Source organism: Arachis stenosperma, chromosome 4 (assembly GCF_014773155.1).
Source record: "Arachis stenosperma cultivar V10309 chromosome 4, arast.V10309.gnm1.PFL2, whole genome shotgun sequence".
NCBI classification, from domain to species: domain Eukaryota; kingdom Viridiplantae; phylum Streptophyta; class Magnoliopsida; order Fabales; family Fabaceae; genus Arachis; species Arachis stenosperma.
This window is the reverse complement of record NC_080380.1, coordinates 134,717,940-134,741,187: the sequence shown is the minus strand read 5'-3', so window position 1 is coordinate 134,741,187 and position 23,248 is coordinate 134,717,940. Positions and strand designations below refer to the sequence as shown.

The 23,248-nt window shown below is 41.1% G+C and overlaps 1 long non-coding RNA gene across 4 annotated transcripts; it reads right to left on the bottom strand.

Annotated features, from left to right (window-relative positions):
- Nucleotides 1-3,867, bottom strand: LOC130973179 (uncharacterized). Of its 4 annotated transcripts, none has more exons than XR_009084044.1 (8): nt 3,351-3,867; nt 3,036-3,187; nt 2,895-2,947; nt 2,692-2,750; nt 2,072-2,493; nt 1,793-1,925; nt 466-1,682; nt 1-237 (listed from the first exon to the last, which is right to left on the bottom strand). It is a non-coding gene; the product is annotated as an uncharacterized LOC130973179 (long non-coding RNA). The 4 variants fall into 4 exon arrangements; XR_009084046.1 differs by having other exon boundaries at nt 1,793-1,891; XR_009084043.1 differs by having other exon boundaries at nt 466-1,925.
- Between the last annotated feature and the right edge of the window lie 19,381 nt (nt 3,868-23,248).

The window sequence follows — 23,248 nt, the reverse complement described above, 5'->3', positions numbered from 1 at the left end:
CATTGATTTATATGAATTATGTACATGATAAAACATGAATAAAACATTTAAAAAAAATAAATTCTAATTTCAAAATAAACATTTAAAAAAATTACAATTCTATGTTATAAAAAATCTAATCTAATTCCTAAACAACATCTAGACTAATTTGTAGCACACGAATGGTTGCACGCAACTCTTGTATAGCTATTAGAGGTGTAGAAGCTGTTGGGCAACAGTAACCTGTATGCATGAGAACTGTACAACAAAGTACAAAATCAGTACTAATTTCAATATGTCAAATTTGTCACTTAGTAATTAAAATTAGTATCCCCTTTTTATAATAACTAGTGTATGTTCCCGTATCCTGTACGGGATAATACATAAAATTATATAAAAAATTTCATCAAACTATAAAGGAAACAACAAAAATAGCTCATGTATACCAGAATAAACTAACTGATGTAAGCATAAAAGATGGCCAACCTGCATGCAAACAAGCTTGGAGTCGCCCTGGATACGGATAAAAGAAAATCCCTTTTTAAGAGCATATCTCATTCCTAATATCATTGCACGATATTCAGCAGCATTGCATGGTGCTATACCCACACCTTCACGCAACCTACAAATCTTTAAAGTAATAAACTAATAATAGCTAATGGGATTAAAGGTTGTAAAAAATGATACATATATAAATAGCAACATCAAATGTATATAGAGCTTAGCAAACATCAAATGTATATAGAGCTTAGCCAAAAAAAAAGTTTGAACTCTGCATCCAGTTAGGAAACACACAGAATTTTAAAGTAGATTATGGTATACAGAGCTTAGCAATTCCTTGTTTGAATCCTTAACATTTAATAAAGCTTGAGACTGAAGCGCTATATCTTGGACAGAGATAGGCTCAGACCTAGCACCCTTTGTTGCAACAGCCCACAATCAAGATGATGAATCAAGTAGTTAGGAAGCCAAACAAATCTTAAAAGCAATCAACCAACACAAACTCAAACATTCTTAGGCATAAAGCAATGTTAGTTGCTTGTAGATATACACAAACAGCAGGTGTGGATTTTGATAAGGTTTTCTCACCTATTATCAAACCTGTAACTATTAGAATAATCTTAATCATAGCTTTATCAAAAGGTTGAGCAGTGAAGCAGTATAATTTTCATGATGCTTTTCTAAATGGAAATCTAACAAAGACTATTTACATGTCTCAACTCCCTAGTTTTGTTTACTTAAATTCAAACCTTGTTTGCAAACTAAACAAGGCAATATATGGTTTGAAATAAGCTCTTAGAGCTTGGTATCTAACCATTACTGCCACCTTACAATCTTTTGGATTTAGGAGCACAAAATCAAATCCTTTCCTCTTCACACATTTTACAACTACTTCAATTATTTATATATTTATTTATGTTGTTTTCAGAGTTTAAAGCATTGGCAGTGGTGTTTGCAGAACTAATCCAAATTCAAAACTTGTTAATTGAGCTCAAGCAACCCTGTCTCACTACTCCTACAGTGTTTTGTGACAATATGTTTTCAGTTCTATTATCTTAAAAGCAATCAACCAACACAAACTCAAATATACCGAAGATGCAGCTTTATTTTCGTGTTTTGTAACACCATTAACAGTTGATTTCCTAGCCTTTGAACACCTTTTGATGCACCCACTGAAATTGCCTTAGCAGATTCGAATGATTCTAAGCACAAATATTGCATCGGAAAGAAAATAAACATAAGAATACTCATGTTAATCATTAACCCTGAGCAACAAAGTGGATTAAGAATGAGCTATGATACAAAACCCTACCTTGAAGGCCTCCATATGGTTTCAACTTCTCAAGAACTAAAGCTAGAACTGGTCCATGAATGTCCAAAACTTACTGTCATTGCAGCAGCTTCAGCAAAACTGCTTTGCACAGAAAGTTGCCTAGATAAGGAACCTACAATAGTAGCATACTCAAAGGATAGACACAAGACAGAAGAATCACTTAAAAAAAGATTGAAACAGACCATTTTATCAAATTGAACTCCTCCCAAGTCAAATTGAAGTGTATTCTTACAAATGTTTGAGAGTGGAATTACTTACTTGACCTCCAAGCATCTGAACAACATGGACAAAGGAGAGATGAAGATTAGGAGTCCAACAAAGCCTTGGCATCTTTGATCTCACATATTGCCTCACACCACTCCCTCTCTTCCCTTCTCTTGATGCTGTGCTGCTGCTACTTAGGTTTGTTAAATTCCCTTCTTCATTGTTATCCTCCTCCTCCTCCTTTGCTTCATTATTATTCTCTTCTTCTAATTCCTCATCATCACTCATAGCCGCTCCTTCATTTATGTCAAATGAATTTTCCTCACCCTCATTATCATTACTACTCTTGCCGCCATTTCCTCATTATTCTCTTGATGAATCTCAAATCCCTTTGACATATTTATTTATTTTAATAGATGCGATACTCAGTATAAATGCTACAATAATTTCTTGAATTCCTCCTTTACAAATTACCTCTGGAAACCAAAACAAGGATGCAAACATTTAAATATACACACAACTAATAACAAATAATTAAACAAGAACATACAGGCTGTAGTAGTGACCACTCTCTATCTATATATACAGTAGTAATTAATTACTAGCTAGCCTTTAAAACCTATATTCACTGAAGCAATTAAGCTACCTACTTCGCTATCTGATCTTTAATATACCTTAGCTTGAAGAGCGCTGTGAAAAAAAATACAAGAATAAGTTGTTCCAAAATGTCTGCCTGAACAAAGTTCAAAAGAATAAAAAGAACAATCAGAACCCATAGGAAGCTTATCTTCTTCCATTATATAACATGATGGAAGAAAAAATACAATCAAATATCTCATAGTTTTTCAGTGATAGAAATGTAAGGGATAAAGCTGACCTTCCAGGCTGATTATACAAAGACGAAAGATCAGAGAAAAGAGATGGAACTCCCTGGAGAGAATACAAAAGAAAGAAATCACAATCAACTTCGAAAAGCCTGAACGAGGCATAATTTGAAGCTAACAAGAAACTTGAATACCTTAGTTAGGAGAGGCCAAATGTAATTATCTATTGCTGCTCTAAATTTGTCACCTTGCAAAAAATCTAGAGGTATTCTCTGCCAAACAAGATTCAGCAAAGAATAAACTCAAAGAATGAGCACCACATATCAGTAGCTGAGCACTACCACAGCTGCAGCAGAACAGAACCAAATGTCAAAAAGTTTGGAAAAAAAACCCTAAACGACGGATCATATTAGAACAAAAAAGAAATTTAGAAAAAAAATGAAGAACCAAGAAAATCAAATTCAAAATCAAATAATTAGATCAAGGAAAAAATTGACCAAATAATTTACCACGGCACTGCGAACGTTGAACATGGCTGACGAAGGTGCGACGAGTGAGGGAGAGGGAGACGGCGACGCGACGATTTCAGAGAGGGAGACGGCAACGCGACGGGTGCTGAACCACGGAGGGAGGATCGGCGATTGAGGGTTTGCGAAATAGAGTGAGCAACGATTGAGGTTCCGAATCCAACGAGGGTTTGCGAGACAGAGACCACTGAGGGAGTAGGAGGGCACGCCGAGACAGAGACCACTAAGTGCGTGGACGGAGCAGCGCCGATAGAGGGTTCCGAATCTAACGAGGGTTGTGTCGATGGTGCGAGGGTTGGGTGCGAGAGATCGTTGATGGCGCGGGGTTGGGTGCAACAGAGAGAGGGATGGGTGTGAGGGTTAGATGAAGGGCTGGGTGTGAGGGTTAGATGAACATGACGGCGAGCTGTGTGGTGCAACGGCCTTGGCGATGGGCAGTGATGAACTTAGTGCGACGGCTTGCTGGGTGCGATGGCTTGCTTTTAGGTTATCTTCTAGGTTAAAAATGAATTTGGAAATAAAAGTGAAGTGTATGAGCAGTTATAACTTCTATAGGTTAAAAGTTAACTTAGAAAAAAGTGAAGTGTGTAAAAAATAGGGTGGCACTCTATTGGTACACTTTTGTAGGGTGCCTATATAAACACAGTATATCGGCACGCTTTAAAAATGTGACTGTAAAAAAAAAATTAGTCACTCTTTTAAAGCGTACCGATTTCTCTCTATGGGTACACTTTTCAAGCGTGGCAATAAGAAAGCGTGGCCAAATTTTAAATAAGTGGCCACCCTCGTAAAAGCGTGCCGATTTTTCTCTATGGCCACGTTTTTCAAGCGTGGCAAAAAAAAGCGTGGCCAAATCACAAATCAGTGGCCACCCTCGCAAAAGCGTGCCCATAGACCACTTTTGGGCACGCTTTAAAAGCGTGGCAAGAAAAAAGTGTGCCGACAGGCCTTTTTTCTTGTAGTGTGAGCAACAATTGGTGCAGGGATGACTTTTCCTTGACACCTCAGGATCTGTGGACCCCACAGGATCCCCACCTACCCCACCACCACTCTCTCTCTTCTTCCCCCATTCACCAATCACCTCATTACCTCTTCCCCAAAACCCCTTCACCTATCAAAACCCATCTTTCTCTTCACCACTCACATCCATCCTTCATAAAACCCCACCAACCTCACCCTTCAAATTCAAACCACTTTCCCTCCCAAACCCACCCATAATGGCCGAACCACATCTCCCCCTCTCCTATATAAACCCTTCTTCACTCCTTCATTTTCACACAACCTTAAAAACACTTCTCCCCCTCTTTGGCCGAATACACTAAGCCATTCCCTTCTTCCTCATTTCTTCTTCTTCTACTCTCTTCTTTCTTCTTTTGCTCGAGGACGAGCAAACCTTTTAAGTTTGGTGTGGTAAAAGCATAGCTTTTCGTTTTTCCATAACCATTTATGGCATCCAAGGCCGGAGAAACCTCTAGAAAGAGGAAAGGGAAGGCAAAAGCTTCCACCTCCGAGTCATGGGAGATGGATAGATTCATCTCAAGGGTGCATCAAGACCACTTCTATGAAGTTGTGGCCTTGAAGAAGGTGATCCCCGAGGTCCCCTTTTTACTCAAAAATGGTGAATATCCGGAGATCCGCCATGAGATCCGAAGAAGAGGTTGGGAAGTGCTTACCAACCCCATTCAACAAGTCGGAATCTTAATGGTTCAAGAGTTCTATGCCAATGCATGGATCACCAAGAACCATGACCAAAGTGTGAACCCGGATCCAAAGAATTATCTTACTATGGTTCGGGGGAAATACTTGGATTTTAGTCCGGAAAATGTAAGGTTAGCATTCAACTTGCCCATGATGCAAGGAGATGAACATCCTTACACTAGAAGGGTCAACTTTGATCAAAGGTTGGACCAAGTCCTCACAGTCATATGTGAAGAGGGCGCACAGTGGAAGAGAGATTCAAGAGGCAAGCCGGTTCAATTGAGAAGGCATGACCTCAAACCCGTGGCTAGAGGACGGTTGGAGTTCATCCAACGCTCAATCATTCCCACTAGCAACCGGTCCGAAGTTACTCTAGACCGGGCCATCATGATTCATAGCATCATGATTGGAGAAGAAGTGGAAGTTCATGAGGTCATAGCCCAAGAACTCTATAAAGTGGCGGACAAGTCTTCCACCTTGGCAAGGCTAGCCTTTCCTCATCTCATTTGTCACCTCTGTTATTCAGTTGGAGTTGACATAGAAGGAGATACCCCCATTGATGAGGACAAGCCCATCACCAAGAAAAGGATGGAGCACACAAGAGACCCCTCTCATCATGAGATCCCTGAGATACCTCAAGGGATGCACTTTCCTCCACAAGACTATTGGGAGCAACTAAACACCTCCCTAGGAGAATTAAGTTCCAACATGGGACAACTAAGGGTGGAGCATCAAGAACATTCCATTCTCCTCCATGAAATTAGAGAAGATCAAAGAATCATGAGAGAGGAGCAACAAAGACAAGGAAGAGACATTGAGGAGCTCAAGCACTCCATAAGACCTTCAAGAGGAAGAACAAGCCGCCATCACTAAGGTGGACCCGTTCTTTAATCTTCTTGTTCTTTATTTTCTTCTGTTTTTCGAAAATTGTGCTTTATGTTTATCTATGTTTGTCTTATGATCATTAGTGTCTTAGTGTCTATGCCTTAAAGTTATGAATGTCCTATGAATCCATCACCTCTCTTGAATAAAAATTGTTCTTAATTGAAAAAGAAAAGAATTGCATGAATTTTGAATTTTATAACAGTTTAATTATTTTGATGTGGTGGCAACACTTTTGTTCTCTGAATGTATGCTTGAACAGTGCATATGTCTTTTGAATTTGTGATTCATGAATGTTGGCTCTTGAAAGAATGATGAAAAAGGAGACATGTTACTGAGGATCTGAAAAATCATAAAAATGATTCTTGAAGCAAGAAAAAGCAGTGAATACAAAAAAAAAAAGAGAAGCAAACGAAAAGAAAAAAAAACCGAAAAAAAAGAAAAAGAAAGAAAGAAAAAGAAAGAAATAAAGTTGTGATCCAAGGCAATAAGAGTGTGCTTAAGAACCCTGGACACCTCTAGTTGGGGACTCTAGCAAAGCTGAGTCACAATCTAAAAAGGTTCACCCAATTATGTGTCTGTGGCATGTATGTATCCGGTGGTAATACTGGAAGACAGAGTGCTTTCGGCCACGGCCAAGACTCATAAAGTAGCTGTGTTCAAGAATCATCATACTTAACTAGGAGAATCAATAACACTATCTGGATTCTGAGTTCCTAAAGAAGCCAATCATTCTGAATTCCAAAGGATAGAGTGAGATGCCAAAACTATTCAGAGGCAAAAAGCTAAAAGCCCCGCTCATCTAATTAATACTGATCTTCATAGATGTTTTTGGAGTTCATTGCATATTCTCTTCTTTTTATCTTATTTGATCTTCAGTTGCTTGGGGACAAGCAACAATTTAAGTTTGGTGTTGTGATGAGCGGATAATTTGTACGCTTTTTGGCATTGTTTTTAGTATGTTTTTAGTATGATCTAGTTAGTTTTAGTATATTTTTATTAGTTTTTAGTTAAAATTCACTTTTCTGGACTTTACTATGAGTTTGTGTGTTTTTCTGTGATTTCAGGTATTTTCTGGCTGAAATTGAGGGACCTGAGCAAAATCTGATCCAGAGACTCAAAGGACTGCAGATGCTGTTGGATTCTGACCTCCCTGCACTCGAAGTGGATTTTCTGGAGCTACAGAAGCCCAATTGGCGCGCTCTCAACGGCGTTGGAAAGTAGACATCCTGGGCTTTCCAGAAATATATGATAGTCCATACTTTGCCCAAGATTTGATGGCCCAAACCGGCGTTCAAAGTCACCTACAGAAATTCCAGCGTTAAACGCCGGAACTGGCACCTAATTGGGAGTTAAACGCCCAAACTGGCATAAAAGCTGGCGTTTAACTCCAAGAGGAGTCTCTACACGAAAAATGCTTCATTGCTCAGCCCAAGCACACACCAAGTGGGCCCGGAAGTGGATTTTTATGTCATTTACTCATCTTTGTACACCTTAGGCTACTAGTTTTCTATAAGTAGGACCTTTTACTATTGTATTTGATATATCTTGGTAGCTATCTTTGAGTTTTATGCTATCTTAGATCATTTGGGAGGCTGGCCTCACGGCCATGCCTAGACCTTGTTCTTATGTATTTTCAACGGTGGAGTTTCTACACACCATAGATTAAGGTGTGGAGCTCTGCTGTACCTCGAGTATTAATGCAATTACTATTGTTCTTCTATTCAATTCCACTTGTTCTTTGTCCAAGATATCACTTGTTCTTCAACTTGATGAAGGTGATGATTGACACTCATCACCATTCTCACCTATGAACAAGGTGACTGACAACCATTCTTGTTCTACAAGCATCTGAGGCTTAGTGAATATCTCTTGGATTCTTTAATCGGAATCTTCGTGGTATAGGCAAGAACTGATGGTGGCATTCAAGAGAATCCGGAAGGTCTAACCTTGTCTGTGGTATTCTGAGTAGGATTCAATGATTGAATGACTGTGACGTGCTTCAAACTCCTAGCAGGCGGGGCGTTAGTGACAGACGCAAAAGAATCAATGGATTTTATTCCGGCCTGACCGAGAACCGACAGCTGAATTCCGCTATGCTGTGACAGAGCATATGCAATCGCTTTCACTGAGAGGATGGGAGGTAGCCATTGACAACGGTGAAACCCTTACACGAGCTTGCCATGGAAAGGAGTAAGAAGGATTGGATGAAGACTGTAGGAAAGCAGAAAGACGAAAGGGAAGGCATCTTCATACGCTTATCTGAAGCTCTCACCAATGATATACATAAGTATCTCTATCTTTATCTTTATGCTTTATTCACCATCTATACCCAATTGAGTTTGCCTGACTGAGATTTACAAGGTGACCATAGCTTGCTTCATAGCAACAATCTCCGTGGGATCGACCCTTACTCACGTAAGGTATTACTTGGATGACCCAGTGCACTTGCTGGTTAGTTGTGCGAAGTTGTGTTGATGCCATGGTATTGAGCACCAAGTCTTTGGAGCCATTACCGGGGATTATTTGAATATGGACAAAGTAGTGATCACAATTTCGTGCACCACTATCTTCATTTTTATGCTATCTTAGATCACTGGGAGGCTGGCCTCACGGCCATGCCTAGACCTTGTTCTTATGTATTTTCAACGGTGGAGTTTCTACACACCATAGATTAAGGTGTGGAGCTCTGCTGTACCTCGAGTATTAATGCAATTACTATTGTTCTTCCATTCAATTCCACTTGTTCTTGTTCTAAGATATCACTTGTTCTTCAACTTGATGAATGTGATGATCCGTGACACTCATCATCATTCTCACCTATGAACGTGTGACTGACAACCACCTCCGTTCTACCTTCGATTGGGTGAATATCTCTTGGATTCCTGATTGCACGATGCATGGTTGATTGCCTGACAACCGAGTGCTCGCCTGACAACCGAGCCAACCATTCCGTGAGATCAGAGTCTTCGTGGTATAGGCTAGAACTGATGGCGGCATTCAAGAGAATCCGGAAGGTCTAACCTTGTCTGTGGTATTCTGAGTAGGATTCAATGATTGAATGACTGTGACGTGCTTCAAACTCCTAGCAGGCGGGGCGTTAGTGACAGACGCAAAAGAATCGCTGGATTCTATTCCGGCCTGACCGAGAACCGACAGATGATTAGCCATGCTGTGACAGAGCATAGGAACATTTTCACTGAGAGGATGGGAGGTAGCCACTGACAACGGTGAAACCCTTGCATAAGCTTGCCATGGAAAGGAGTAAGAAGGATTGGATGAAGACAGTAGGAAAGCAGAGAGACGGAAGGGAAGGCATCTTCATGCGCTTATCTGAAGTTCCTACCAATGAATTACATAAGTATCTCTATCTTTATCTTTATGTTTTTATGCGTTCATCACCATATCCATTTGAGTCTGCCTGACTAAGATTTACAAGATGACCATAGCTTGCTTCATACTAACAATCTCCGTGGGATTGACCCTTACTCGCGTAAGGTTTATTACTTGGACGACCCAGTGCACTTGCTGGTTAGTTGTGCGAAGTTGTGTAATGCCATGGTATTGAACACCAAGTTTTTGGGGTTCATGATCGGGGATTATGAGAGTTGTGAAAAGTATTGTTCACAATTTCGCGCACCAACTCCCTTTGAGCGTCTTTATCATACCTCCCCAGATTATAGCTCTCTTCGAGTTTTCGGTTGTGTATGTTTTATTCTTCTTCAGCCTCATGAACATAGTAAACTTGAACCTCGGGCTCATATGTGTTGTTTCCTTGGTTATGGCACTGAACACAAGAGTTATCGTTGTTGGGATCCTCTCTCTAAACATATTCGTATATCTCGTCATGTTGTCTTCTGGGAACATTGGTGGACGAAATTGTGATCACATGTTCTTTATACTTTGATGAGTTTACTCTTAGGGCACTATTTATTTTCACAACTCAGTTCAACTAACCAGCAAGTGTACTGGGTCGTCCAAGTAATAAACCTTACGTGAGTAAGGGTCGAATCCACAGAGATTGTTGGTATGAAGCAAGCTATGGTCACCTTTGCAAATCTGGTGCACGAAATTGTGATCAATACTTTTCAAAACATAAACAATCCCTAGTAATGGCTCCAAAGACTTGGTGCTCAATACCATGGCATAAACACAACTTCGCACAACTAACCAGCAAGTGCACTGGGTCGTCCAAGTAATAAACCTTACGCGAGTAAGGGTCGATCCCACGGAGATTGGTGGTATGAAGCAAGCTATGGTCATCTTGTAAATCTCAGTCAGGCAGACTCAAATGGATATGGTGATGAACGAAAATAACATAAGAGATAAAGATAGAGATACTTATGTATATCATTGGTGTAAGAGCTTCAGACAAGCGTATGAAGATGCCTTCCCTTCCGTCTCTCTGCTTTTCTACTGCCTTCATCCAATCCTTCTTACTCCTTTCCATGGCAAGCTCGTGTAGGGTTTCACCGTTGTCAATGGCTACCTCCCATCCTCGCAGTGAAAGCTAATGCTCACGCACTCTGTCACAGTACGGCCAATCACCGGTTTGGTTCCCTCCCCTACTGGAATAGAATCTCTCTTTTGCGTCTGTCACTAACGCCCAGCAGGTTACAAGTTTGAAGCACGTCACAGTCATTCAATCATTGAATCCTACTCAGAATACCACAGACAAGGTTAGACCTTCCGGATTCTCTTGAATGCCGCCATCAGTTCTTGCCTATACCACGAAGACTCCGGTTAAAGAATCCAAGAGATATTCACCAAGCCTCAGATGCTTGTAGAACAAGAATGGTTGTCAGTCACCTTGTTCATAGGTGAGAATGATGATGAGTGTCAATCATCACCTTCATCAGATTGAATAACAAGTGATATCTTGGACAAAGAACAAGCGGAATTGAATAGAAGAACAATAGTAATTGCATTAATACTCGAGGTACAGCAGAGCTCCACACCTTAATCTATGGTGTGTAGAAACTCCACCGTTGAAAATACATAAGAACAAGGTCTAGGCATGGCCGAATGGCCAGCCTCCAAAAGTGAATTCAATCATCAAAACATGATCAAAAGACTCTCTATATCTATTACAATAGTAAAAGGTCCTACTTATAGAAAACTAGTAGCCTAAGGTGTACAAAGATGAGTAAATGACATAAAAATTCACTTCCGGGCCCACTTGGTGTGTGCTTGGGCTGAGCAATGAAGCATTTTCGTGTAGAGACTTCTCTTGGAGTTAAACGCCAGCTTTTATGCCAGTTTGGGCGTTTAACTCCCAATTAGGTGCCAGTTCCGGCGTTTAACGCTGGAATTTCTGTAGGTGACTTTGAACGCCGATTTGGGCCATCAAATCTTGGGCAAAGTATGGACTATCATATATTGCTGGAAAGCCCAGGATGTCTACTTTCCAACGCCGTTGAGAGCGCGCCAATTGGGCTTCTGTAGCTCCAGAAAATTTACTTCGAGTGCAGGGAGGTCAGAATCCAACAGCATCTGCAGTCCTTTTCAGTCTCTGAATCAGATTTTTGCTCAGGTCCCTCAATTTCAGCCAGAAAATACCTGAAATCACAGAAAAACACACAAACTCATAGTAAAGTCCAGAAAAGTGAATTTCAACTAAAAACTAATAAAAATATATTAAGAACTCAACTAAAACTACTAAAAACATACTAAAAACAATGCCAAAAAGCGTACAAATTATCCGCTCATCACAACACCAAACTTAAATTGTTGCTTGTCCCCAAGCAACTAAAGATCAAATAAGATAAAAAGAAGAGAATATGCAATGAACTCCAAAAACATCTATGAAGATCAGTATTAATTAGATGAGCGGGGCTTTTAGCTTTTTGCTTCTGAATAGTTTTGACATCTCACTTTATCCTTTGGAACTCAGAATGATTGGCTTCTTTAGGAACTCAGAATCCAGATAGTGTTATTGATTCTCTTAGTTAAGTATGATGATTCTTGAACACAGCTACTTTATTGAGTCTTGGCTGTGGCCCAAAGCACTCTGTCTTCCAGTATTACCACCGGATACATACATGCCACAGACACATAATTGGGTGAACCTTTTCAGATTGTGACTCAGCTTTGCTAAAGTCCCCAATTAGAGGTGTCCAGGGTTCTTAAGCACACTCTTTTTGCCTTGGATCACAACTTTATTTCTTTCTTTCTTTTTTTTTTCTTTTCTTCTCTTTTTTTTTCGGTTGTTTTTTTTTTTTTCGCTTGCTTCCTTCTCTTTTTTTTTTTTTTGTATTCACTGCTTTTTCTTGCTTCAAGAATCATTTTCATGATTTTTCAGATCCTCAATAACATGTCTCCTTTTTCATCATTCTTTCAAGAGCCAACATTCATGAATCACAAATTCAAAAGACATATGCACTGTTCAAGCATACATTCAGAGAACAAAAGTGTTGCCACCACATCAAAATAATTAAACTGTTATAAATTCAAAATTCATGCAATTCTTTTTCTTTTCAATTAAGCACGTTTTTATTTAAGAAAGGTGATGGATTCATAGGACATTCATAACTTTAAGGCATAGACACTAAGACACTAATGATCATAAGACACAAACATGGATAAACATAAGCACTAAAATTCGAAAAACAGAAGAATAAAGAACAAGGAAATCAAGGAACGGGTCCACCTTAGTGATGGCGGCTCTTCTTCCTTTTGAAGGTCCTATGGAGTGCTTGAGCTCCTCAATGTCTCTTCCTTGCCTTTGTTGCTCCTCTCTCATGATTCTTTGATCTTCTCTTATTTCATGGAGGAGAATGGAGTGTTCTTGGTGCTCCACCCTTAGTTGTCCCATGTTGGAACTCAATTCTCCTAGGGAGGTGTTTAGTTGCTCCCAATAGTTTTGTGGAGGAAAGTGCATCCCTTGAGGCATCTCAGGGATCTCATGATGAGAGGGGTCTCTTGTGTGCTCCATCCTTTTCTTGGTAATGGGCTTATCCTCATTAATGGTGATGTCTCCCTCTATGTCAACTCCAACTGAATAACAGAGGTGACAAATGAGGTGAGGAAAGGCTAACCTTGCCAAGGTAGAGGACTTATCCGCTACCCTGTAGAGTTCTTGGGCTATAACCTCATGAACTTCCACTTCTTCTCCAATCATGATGCTATGGATCATGATGGCCCGGTCTAAAGTAACTTCGGACCGGTTGCTAGTGGGAATGATTGAGCGTTGAATGAACTCCAACCATCCTCTAGCCATGGGCTTGAGGTCATGCCTTCTCAATTGAACCGGCTTGCCTCTTGAATCTCTCTTCCATTGTGCGCCCTCTTCACATATAACTGTGAGGACTTGGTCCAACCTTTGATCAAAGTTGACCCTTCTTGTGTAAGGATGTTCATCTCCTTGCATCACAGGCAAGTTGAATGCTACCTTCACACTTTCCGGACTAAAATCCAAGTATTTCCCCCGAACCATAGTAAGATAATTCTTTGGATCCGGGTTCATACTTTGATCATGGCTCTTGGTGATCCATGCATTGGCATAGAACTCTTGAACCATCAAGATTCCAACTTGTGAATGGGGTTGGTAAGTACTTCCCAACCTCTTCTTGGATCTCATGGCGGATCTCCGGATATTCACCCTTTTTGAGTGAAAAGGGGACCTCGGGGATCACCTTCTTCAAGGCCACAACTTCATAGAAGTGGTCTTGATGCACCCTTGAGATGAACCTATCCATCTCCCATGACTCGGAGGTGGAAGCTTTTGCCTTCCCTTTCCTCTTTCTAGAGGTTTCTCCGGCCTTGGATGCTATAATGGTTATGGAAAACGAAAAAGCAACGCTTTTACCACACCAAACTTAAATGTTTGCTCGTCCTCGAGCAAAGAAGAAGAAGAGAGTAGAAGAAGAAGAAATGAGGAAGAGGGAGATGGTGGTGTATTCGGCCAAAGAGGGGGAGAAGTGGTGTTTTGGTTGTGTGAAAATGAAGGAGTGAAGAAGGGTATTTATAGGAGAGAGGGGAGATGGGGTTCGGCCATATTGGGTGGGTTTGGGAGGGAAAGTGGTTTGAATTTGAAGGGTGAGGTTGGTGGGGTTTTATGAAGGATGGATGTGAGTGGTGAAGAGAAAGATGGGATTTGATAGGTGAAGGGGTTTTGGGGAAGAGGTAGTGAGGTGATTGGTGAATGGGAGAAGAAGAGAGAGAGTGGTGGTGGGGTTGGTGGGGATCCTGTGGGGTCCACAGATCCTGTGGTGTCAAGGAAAAGTCATCCCTGCACCAAATGTTGCTCAAAATCACGTTTTGAGCTATTTCTGGCGTTAAACGCCGGGCTGGTGCCCATTCCTGGCGTTTAACGCCAGGTTCTTGCCCTTTTCTGGCGTTTAACGCCAGTCTGGTGCCCCTTTCTGGCGTTAAACGCCCAGAATGGTGCCAGACTGGGCGTTAAACGCCCAACTGCTAGGTTTACTGGCGTTTGAACGCCAGCAACATCTTCCTCCAGGGTGTGCTGTTTCTCTTCCTGTTTTTCATTTTGTTTTTGCTTTTTCAATGGATTTTTTGACTTCTTATGATCATCAACCTACAAAAAACATAAAATAACAAAAGAAACTATATAAATTATAATTATTGGGTTGCCTCCCAACAAGCGCTTCTTTAATGTCAGTAGCTTGACAGAGGGCTCTCATGGAGCCTCACAGATACTCAGAGCAATGTTGGAACCTCCCAACACCAAACTTAGAGTTTGAATGTGGGGGTTCAACACCAAACTTAGAGTTTGGTTGTGGCCTCCCAACACCAAACTTAGAGTTTGACTGTGGGGGCTCTTCTTGACTCTGATTTGAGAGAAGCTCTTCATGCTTCATCTCTATGGTGACAGAGGGATATCCTTGAGCCTTAAACACAAAGGATTCTCCATTCACTTGAATGATCAGTTCACCTCCATCAACATCAATCACAGCCTTTGCTGTGGCTAGGAAGGGTCTGCCAAGGATGATGGTTTCATCCATGCACTTCCCAGTCTCTAGGACTATGAAATCAGTAGGGATGTAATGGTCTTCAATCTTAACCAAAACGTTCTCTACTAGTCCATAAGCTTGTTTTCTTGAGTTGTCTGCCATCTCTAGTGAGATTTTTGCAGCTTGTACCTCAAAGATCCTTAGCTTCTCCATTACTGAGAGAGGCATGAGGTATACACTTGACCCTAAGTCACACAGAGCCTTCTTGAAGGTCATGGTGCCTATGGTACAAGGTATGGAAAACTTCCCAGGATCTTGTCTCTTTTGAGGTAATTTCTGCCTAGACAAGTCATCCAGCTCTTTGGTGAGCAAAGGAGGTTCATTCTCCCAAGTCTCATTTCCAAATAACTTGTCATTTAGCTTCATGATTGCTCCAAGGTATTTAGCAACTTGCTCTTCAGTGACATACTCATCCTCTTCAGAGGAAGAATACTCATCAGAGCTCATGAAAGGCAGAAGTAAGTCCAATGGAATCTCTATGGTCTCATTTTGAGCCTCAGATTCCCATGGTTCCTTATTGGGGAACTCATTGGAAGTTGGTGCACGCCCATTGAGGCCTTCCTCAGTGGCGTCCACTTCCTCCCTATCCTCTCCAAATTCGGCCATATTGATGGCTTTGCACTCTCCTTTTGGATTTTCTTCTGTGTTGCTTGGGAGAGTACTTGGAGGGAGTTCAGTAACTTTCTTGCTCAGCTGTCCCACTTGTCCTTCCAAATTTCTAATGGAGGACCTTGTTTCATTCATGAAACTCTGAGTGGTTTTAATTAGATCAGAGACCATGGTTGCTAAGTCAGAGGGGTTCTGCTTAGGATTCTCTGTCTGTTGCTGAGAAGATGATGGAAAAGGTTTGCCATTGTTAAACCTGTTTCTTCCACCATTATTATTGAAACCTTGTTGAGGTCTCTCTTGATTCTTCCATGAGAGATTTGGGTGATTTCTCCATGAAGAATTATAGGTATTACCATAGGGTTCTCCTAGGTAACTCACCTCTTCCATTGAAGGGTTCTCAGGATCATAAGCTTCTTCCTCAGATGAAGCCTCCTTAGTACTGCTTGGTGCATTTTGCATTCCAGACAGACTTTGAGAAATCAAATTGACTTGTTGAGTCAATATTTTATTCTGAGCCAAAATGGCGTCCAGAGTGTCAATCTCAAGAACTCCTTTCTTCTGACTAGTCCCATTGTTTACAGGATTCCTTTCAGAAGTGTACATGAATTGGTTATTTGCAACCATCTCAATGAGCTCTTGAGCCTCTGTAGGCGTCTTCTTCAGATGAAGAGATCTGATGAGCGGATAATTTGTATGCTTTTTGGCATTGTTTTTAGTATGTTTTTAGTATCTTTTAGTTAGTTTTTAGTATATTTTTATTAGTTTTTAATTAAAATTCAATTTTCTGGGCTTTACTATGAGTTTGTGTGTTTTTCTGTGATTTCAGGTATTTTCTGACTGAAATTGAGGGTCCTGAGCAAAAATCTGATCCAGAGACTGAAAAGGACTGCAGATGCTGTTGGATTCTGACCTCCCTGCACTTGAAGTGGATTTTCTGGAGCTACAGAAGCCCAATTGGCGCGCTCTCAACGGCATTGGAAAGTAGACATCCTGGGCTTTCCAGCAATATATAATAGTCCATACTTTGCCCAAGATTTGATGGCCCAAACCGGCGCTCAAAGTCACCTACAGAAATTCCAGCGTTAAACGCCGGAACTGGCATAAAATTTGGAGTTAAACGCCCAAACTGGCATGAAAGCTGGCGTTTAACTCCAGAAAAGGTCTCTACACGAAATTCTTTCATTGCTCAGCCCAAGCACACACCAAGTGGGCCCGGAAGTGGATTTTTCTGTCATTTACTCAATTCTGTAAACCTTAGGACACTAGTTTACTACTTATAGGATCTTTTGACATTGTATCCGTACCTGATGACCCCATAACATTTTGTAAACGTTTCTTTCCAGAGTATGAGTCTCTAAACCCCATGGTTGGGGGTGAGGAGCTCTGCTGTGTCTTGATGGATTAATGCAATTACTACTGTTTCTTATTCAATCATGCTTGCTTCCATTCTAAGATAACACTTGTTCTTAATCCGGATGAATGTGATGATCCGTGACAATCATCATCATTCTCAACTATGAACATGTGCCTGACAACCACCTCTGTTCTATCTTAGATTGAGTAGTTATCTCTTGGGTTCTTTAATCGGAATCTTCGTGGTATAGGCAGGACCTGATGGCAGCATTCAAGAGAATCTGGAAGGTCTAAACCTTGTCTGTGGTATTCTGAGTAGGATTCAATGATTGAATGACTGTGATGTGCTTCAAACCTGTAACCTACTGGGCGTTAGTGACAGACGCAAAAGAGGGATTCTATTCCGGTAGGGGAGGGAACCAAACCGGTGATTGGCAGTACTGTGACAGAGTGCGTGCATTAGCTTTTCACTGCGCGGATGGGAGGTAGCCATTGACAACGGTGAGACCCTACACGAGCTTGCCATGGAAGGAGACTTGCGTGTTTGATGAAGAAGACAGTGGGAAAGCAGAGATTCAGAAGACGGAGCATCTCCAAAACCTCAACCTATTCTCCATTACTGCAATACAAGTAACCATTTCATGTTCTTTTACTTTTCACAATCAATCAATCCTGATAATTTCTGATATCCTGACTAAGATTTACAAGATAACCATAGCTTGCTTCAAGCCGACAATCTCCGTGGGATCGACCCTTGCTCACGCAAGGTATTACTTGGACGACCCAGTGCACTTGCTGGTTAGTTGTGCGGAGTTGCAAAAGTGTGATTGCAATTTCGTGCACCAAGTTTTTGGCGCCGTTGCCGGGGATTGTTCGAGTTTGGACAACTGACGGCTTATCTTGTTGCTTAGATTAGGACTGTTTTATTTTTGTTGGTTTAGAGTCTTTTAGTTGAGTCTAGTTTCATATTCTAAGTTTGGTGTCAATTGCATGCTTTTATTTTTCTTTTAAAATTTTCGTTTTTGCATAGTCTTAGTCCCTTTTTGATTCATAAAAATTCTAAGTTTGGTGTCCTCTTTGTGTTTTTCTCTTAAAATTTTCGAAAAAAATTAGTGTTTGATTTCTAAAAATTTTAAGTTTGGTGTCTTTTTGCTGTTTTTCTCTTTCCTCTTTTTAAAAAAAATCAAATCTTTTTCATAAAAATTTTTCAATCATATCTTTTTAAATTGCTGTTTTCAAATCTTTTTTTTACTAATTGATTCAGTTCTCAATTTGCTTTGATCTCATTTTCCCTTTGATTTTCGAATTTTTTTTATTTTATTTTCCTCTTGTTTTATTTTATTTTATTTTAATTTTTGTTATTTCAAAAAAATAATAAAAAAAATAAAAATAAAAATAAACAAAATTTATCTCTTTACAATCATTCTCATTTCCCTTTTGTCCATTATGGACTTAAGTGGAATTAATCAGTCCAAGAGGACTCTGGGGTCTTATGCTAACCCCATTACAGCTGCATATGGGAGTAGCATCTGTATACCTCCCATCAAAGCAAGCAGCTTTGAGCTAAACCCTCAACTCATTATCATAGTGCAGCAAAATTGCCAGTATTCCGGTCTTCCACAGGAAGAACCTACTGAGTTTCTGGCACAGTTTTTACAAATTACTGACACAGTACATGATAAAGAGGTAGATCAGGATGTCTATAGACTATTACTGTTTCCATTTGCTGTAAAAGATCAAGCCAAAAGGTGGTTAAATAACCAACCTACAGCAAGCATAAAGACATGGAAACAGTTATCAGACAAATTCCTGAATCATTTTTACCCTCCAAAAGGATGACACAGCTAAGGCTGGACATCCAAGGCTTTAAACAAGAGGATAATGAATCCCTTTATAATGCCTGGGAGAGGTATAGAGGTATGCTAAGAAAATGTCCCTCTGAAATGTTTTCAGAGTGGGTACAGTTAGATATTTTCTACTATGGGCTTACAGAAAAAGCTCAGATGTCTTTAGACCACTCAGCTGGTGGATCTATACACATGAGGAAGACAATTGAAGAAGCTCAAGAGCTTATAGACACTGTTGCTAGAAACCAATATCTATACTCTAGCAATGAGTTCTCTCCAGAAGAGGAAGTCATGACAGTAGTCACTGACTCTAATCCTCAAGAACAGATAATGGAGCTTAATCAACAACTGCTCCTGATGACAGAACAGTTAACAGAATTTAAAGAGATGCTCCATGAAACTAAAGTTGCTAATAAGAGCATAGAACTACAGTTGAATCAAGCAAAACAGCAAATATCTAAACAGATAACAGAGGAGTGCCAAGCAGTTCAATTGAGGAGTGGAAAGACCTTGAATAACACTGTTCAAAAGAGCAAAAAACCAAATAAGGAACAAATGACAGAGGACAACCAACCCACTGTTCAAAATCCCTCTGAGGACAGTAAGAGCCCAGAGAGGAATATTGGCGTTCAAACGCCAGAAAGGGAAGGAAAGCTGGCGTTAAACGCCCATTCCTTGCCCAGTTCTGGCGTTCAAAACGCCAGAAAAGGGGGAAAAGTTGGCGTTAAACGCCCATTTTCCACCCATTCCTGGCGTCCAAACGCCAAGGGAAAATCAGACACCTGAGAGTGCTGACAGTAATCCCTCTAACAAGGCTTCTTCAACCACTTCTGTAAGGAATAAACCTGCAGCATCTAAGGTTGAAGAATATCAAGCCAAGATGCCTTATCCTCAGAAACTCCGCAAGGCGGAACAGGATAAGCAATTTGCCCGCTTTGCAGATTATTTAAGGACTCTTGAAATAAAGATTCCATTTGCAGAGGCACTTGAGCAAATACCTTCTTATGCTAAGTTCATGAAGGAAATCTTAAGTCATAAGAAGGATTGGAGAGAAACTGAAAAAATGTTTCTCACTGAAGAATGCAGTGCAGTCATTCTAAAAAGCTTACCAGAAAAGCTTCAAGATCCTGGAAGCTTTCTGATACCATGCACATTAGAAGGCACTTGCACCAAGACAGCTTTATGTGATCTTGGAGCAAGCATCAATCTAATACCTGCATCACTATCAGAAAGCTTGGGTTGATTGGAGAAGTCAAACCAACCAGGATATGCCTCCAACTTGCTGATGGCTCCATTAAACACCCATCAGGCATAATAGAGGACATGATTGTCAAGGTTGGGCCATTTGCCTTTCCAACTAACTTTGTGGTGCTGGAAATGGAGGAGCACAAGAGTGCAACTCTCATTCTAGGAAGACCTTTCCTAGCAACTGGACGAACTCTCATTGATGTACAAAAAGGGGAAGTAACCCTGAGAGTCAATGAGGATGAGTTCAAGTTGAATGCTGTAAAAGCTATGCAGCATCCAGACACACCAGAGGACTGCATGGACGCTGACATTATTGACTCTCTGGTAGAAGAGATCAATATGGCTGAAAGCCTAGAATCAGAGCTTGAGGACATCTTCAAAGATGCTCAAACTGATCAGGAAGAGCCAGAGGAGGCAAAGGAATTTTCGAAAATTCCTCAGGAGGAGGATAAGCCTCCTAAGCCTGAACTCAAACCACTACCATCATCCTGAAATATGCATTTCTGGGAGAGGGTGACACTTTCCAGTGATTATAAGCTCTGCTTTAAATCCACAGGAAGAGGAAGCACTGATTAAAGTGCTGAGGACACACAAGACAGCTCTTGGGTGGTCCATAAGTGATCTTAAGGGCATTAGCCCAGCTAGATGCATGCACAAGATCCTATTGGAGGATAATGCCAAACCAGTGGTCCAACCACAGAGGAGGCTAAATCCTGCCATGAAGGAGGTGGTGCAGAAAGAGGTCACTAAATTACTAGAGGCTGGGATTATTTATCCTATTTCTGATAGCCCCTGGGTGAGCCCTGTCCAAGTTGTTCCCAAAAAGGGAGGCATGACAGTGGTTCATAATGAAAAAAATGAACTGGTTCCTACAAAAACAGTCACAGGGTGGCGCATGTGTATTGACTACAGAAGGCTCAATACAGCCACCAGAAAGGATCATTTTTCTTTACCATTCATAGACCAAATGCTAGAAAGACTAGCTGGTCATGATTACTACTGCTTTTTGGATGGCTATTCAGGCTACAACCAAATTGCAGTAGATCCTCAGGACCAAGAGAAAACAGCATTCACTTGCCCTTCTGGCGTGTTTGCCTACAGAAGGATGCCTTTGGTCTGTGCAATGCACCTGCAACCTTTCAGAGGTGCATGCTCTCTATCTTCTCAGATATGGTAGAGAAATTCCTGGAAGTCTTCATGGATGAATTTTCAGTATATGGAGACTCATTCAGCTCCTGTCTTAACCACCTATCACTTGTCTTGAAAAGGTGCCAAGAGACTAACCTGGTTTTAAACTGGGAGAAATGTCACTTTATGGTGACTGAAGGAATTGTCCTTGGGCACAAAATTTCAAGCAGGGGAATAGAGGTGGATAAGGCAAAGGTGGAGGTAATTGAAAAATTACCACCACCTGCCAATGTTAAAGCAATCAGAAGCTTTCTGGGGCATGCAGGATTCTACAGAAGGTTTATCAAGGATTTTTCGAAAATTGCTAAACCTCTGAGTAACCTGTTAGCTGCTGACACACCATTTGTGTTTGACACACAGTGTCTGCAGGCATTTGAGACCCTAAAAGCTAAGCTGGTCACAGCACCAGTCATCTCTGCACCAGATTGGGCATTACCATTTGAATTAATGTGTGATGCCAGTGATCATGCCATTGGTGCAGTGTTGGGACAGAGGCATAACAAGCTTTTGCACGTCATTTATTATGCTAGCCGTGTTCTAAATGACGCACAGAAGAACTACACAACCACAGAAAAAGAGTTACTTGCAGTGGTCTATGCCATTGACAAGTTTAGATCCTACTTAGTGGGATCAAAGGTGATTGTGTACACTGACCATGCTGCTCTTAAATACCTACTCACAAAGCAGGATTCAAAACCCAGGCTTATAAGATGGGTGTTGCTTCTGCAAGAGTTTGATATAGAAATAAGAGACAGAAAAGGGACAGAGAACCAAGTGGCTGATCATCTGTCCCGGATAGAACCAGTAGCTGGGGCGTCCCTCCCTTCTACTGAGATCTCTGAGACTTTCCCAGATGAGCAACTCTTTGCCATTCAGGAAGCTCCATGGTTTGCAGATATTGCAAACTATAAAGCTGTGAGGTTCATACCCAAGGAGTACAGTTATGTGCAGAGAAAGAAACTAATTTCAGATGCCAAGTACTACCTTTGGGATGAACCATATCTCTTTAAGAGATGTGCTGACGGAGTGATCCGCAGGTGTGTACCCAGAGAGGAAGCACGAAGGATCCTATGGCACTGCCATGGATCACAGTATGGAGGGCATTTTGGAAGTGAGCGAACAGCCACTAAAGTTCTCCAGTGCGGCTTCTACTGGCCTACTCTCTATAAAGATTCCCGAGAGTTTGTGCGTAACTGTGACAGTTGCCAAAGAGCTGGTAACCTGCCTCACGGATATGCCATGCCTCAACAAGGAATATTAGAGATAGAATTGTTTGATGTATGGGGAATTGATTTCATGGGACCATTCCCACCATCATACTCAAACACTTACATTCTGGTGGCAGTGGACTATGTATCTAAGTGGGTAGAAGCAATTGCTACACCCACTAATGATACCAAGACTGTACTGAAATTCCTCTAGAAGAACATTTTCAGCAGATTTGGTGTCCCCAGAGTGCTAATCAGTGATGGGGGCACTCATTTCTGCAATAAACAGCTATACTCTGCTATGGTTAGATATGGAATCAGCCATAAAGTGGCAACTCCGTATCATCCACAGACAAATGGGCAAGCTGAGGTCTCTAACAGAGAGCTAAAAAGAATCCTGGAACGGACTGTGATGGCCCGAAGAAAGGATTGGGCAAAGAGCTTGGATGATGCTCTGTGGGCATACAGAACAGCATTCAAGACTCCTATAGGAACCTCTCCATACCAATTGGTGTATGGGAAGGCCTGTCATTTGCCTGTGGAACTGGAACACAAAGCCTACTGGGCAACCAGATTCCTAAACATGGATGCACAGTTAGCTGGTGAGAAAAGACTGCTCCAGCTAAATGAGCTAGAGGAGTTCAGACTCAATGCCTTTGAAAATGCAAAAATTTATAAGGAAAAGGCAAAGAAGTGGCATGACAAGAGATTGTCAACCAGAGTCTTTGAGCCAGGACAAAAAGTTCTGCTCTTCAACTCCAGGCTCAAACGGTTTCCAGGAAAGCTCAAATCCCGGTGGAGGGGTCCGTATGTGATTACAGGAGTATCACCATATGGATATGTTGAGCTTCAGGATATTGATTCTGACAAGAAGT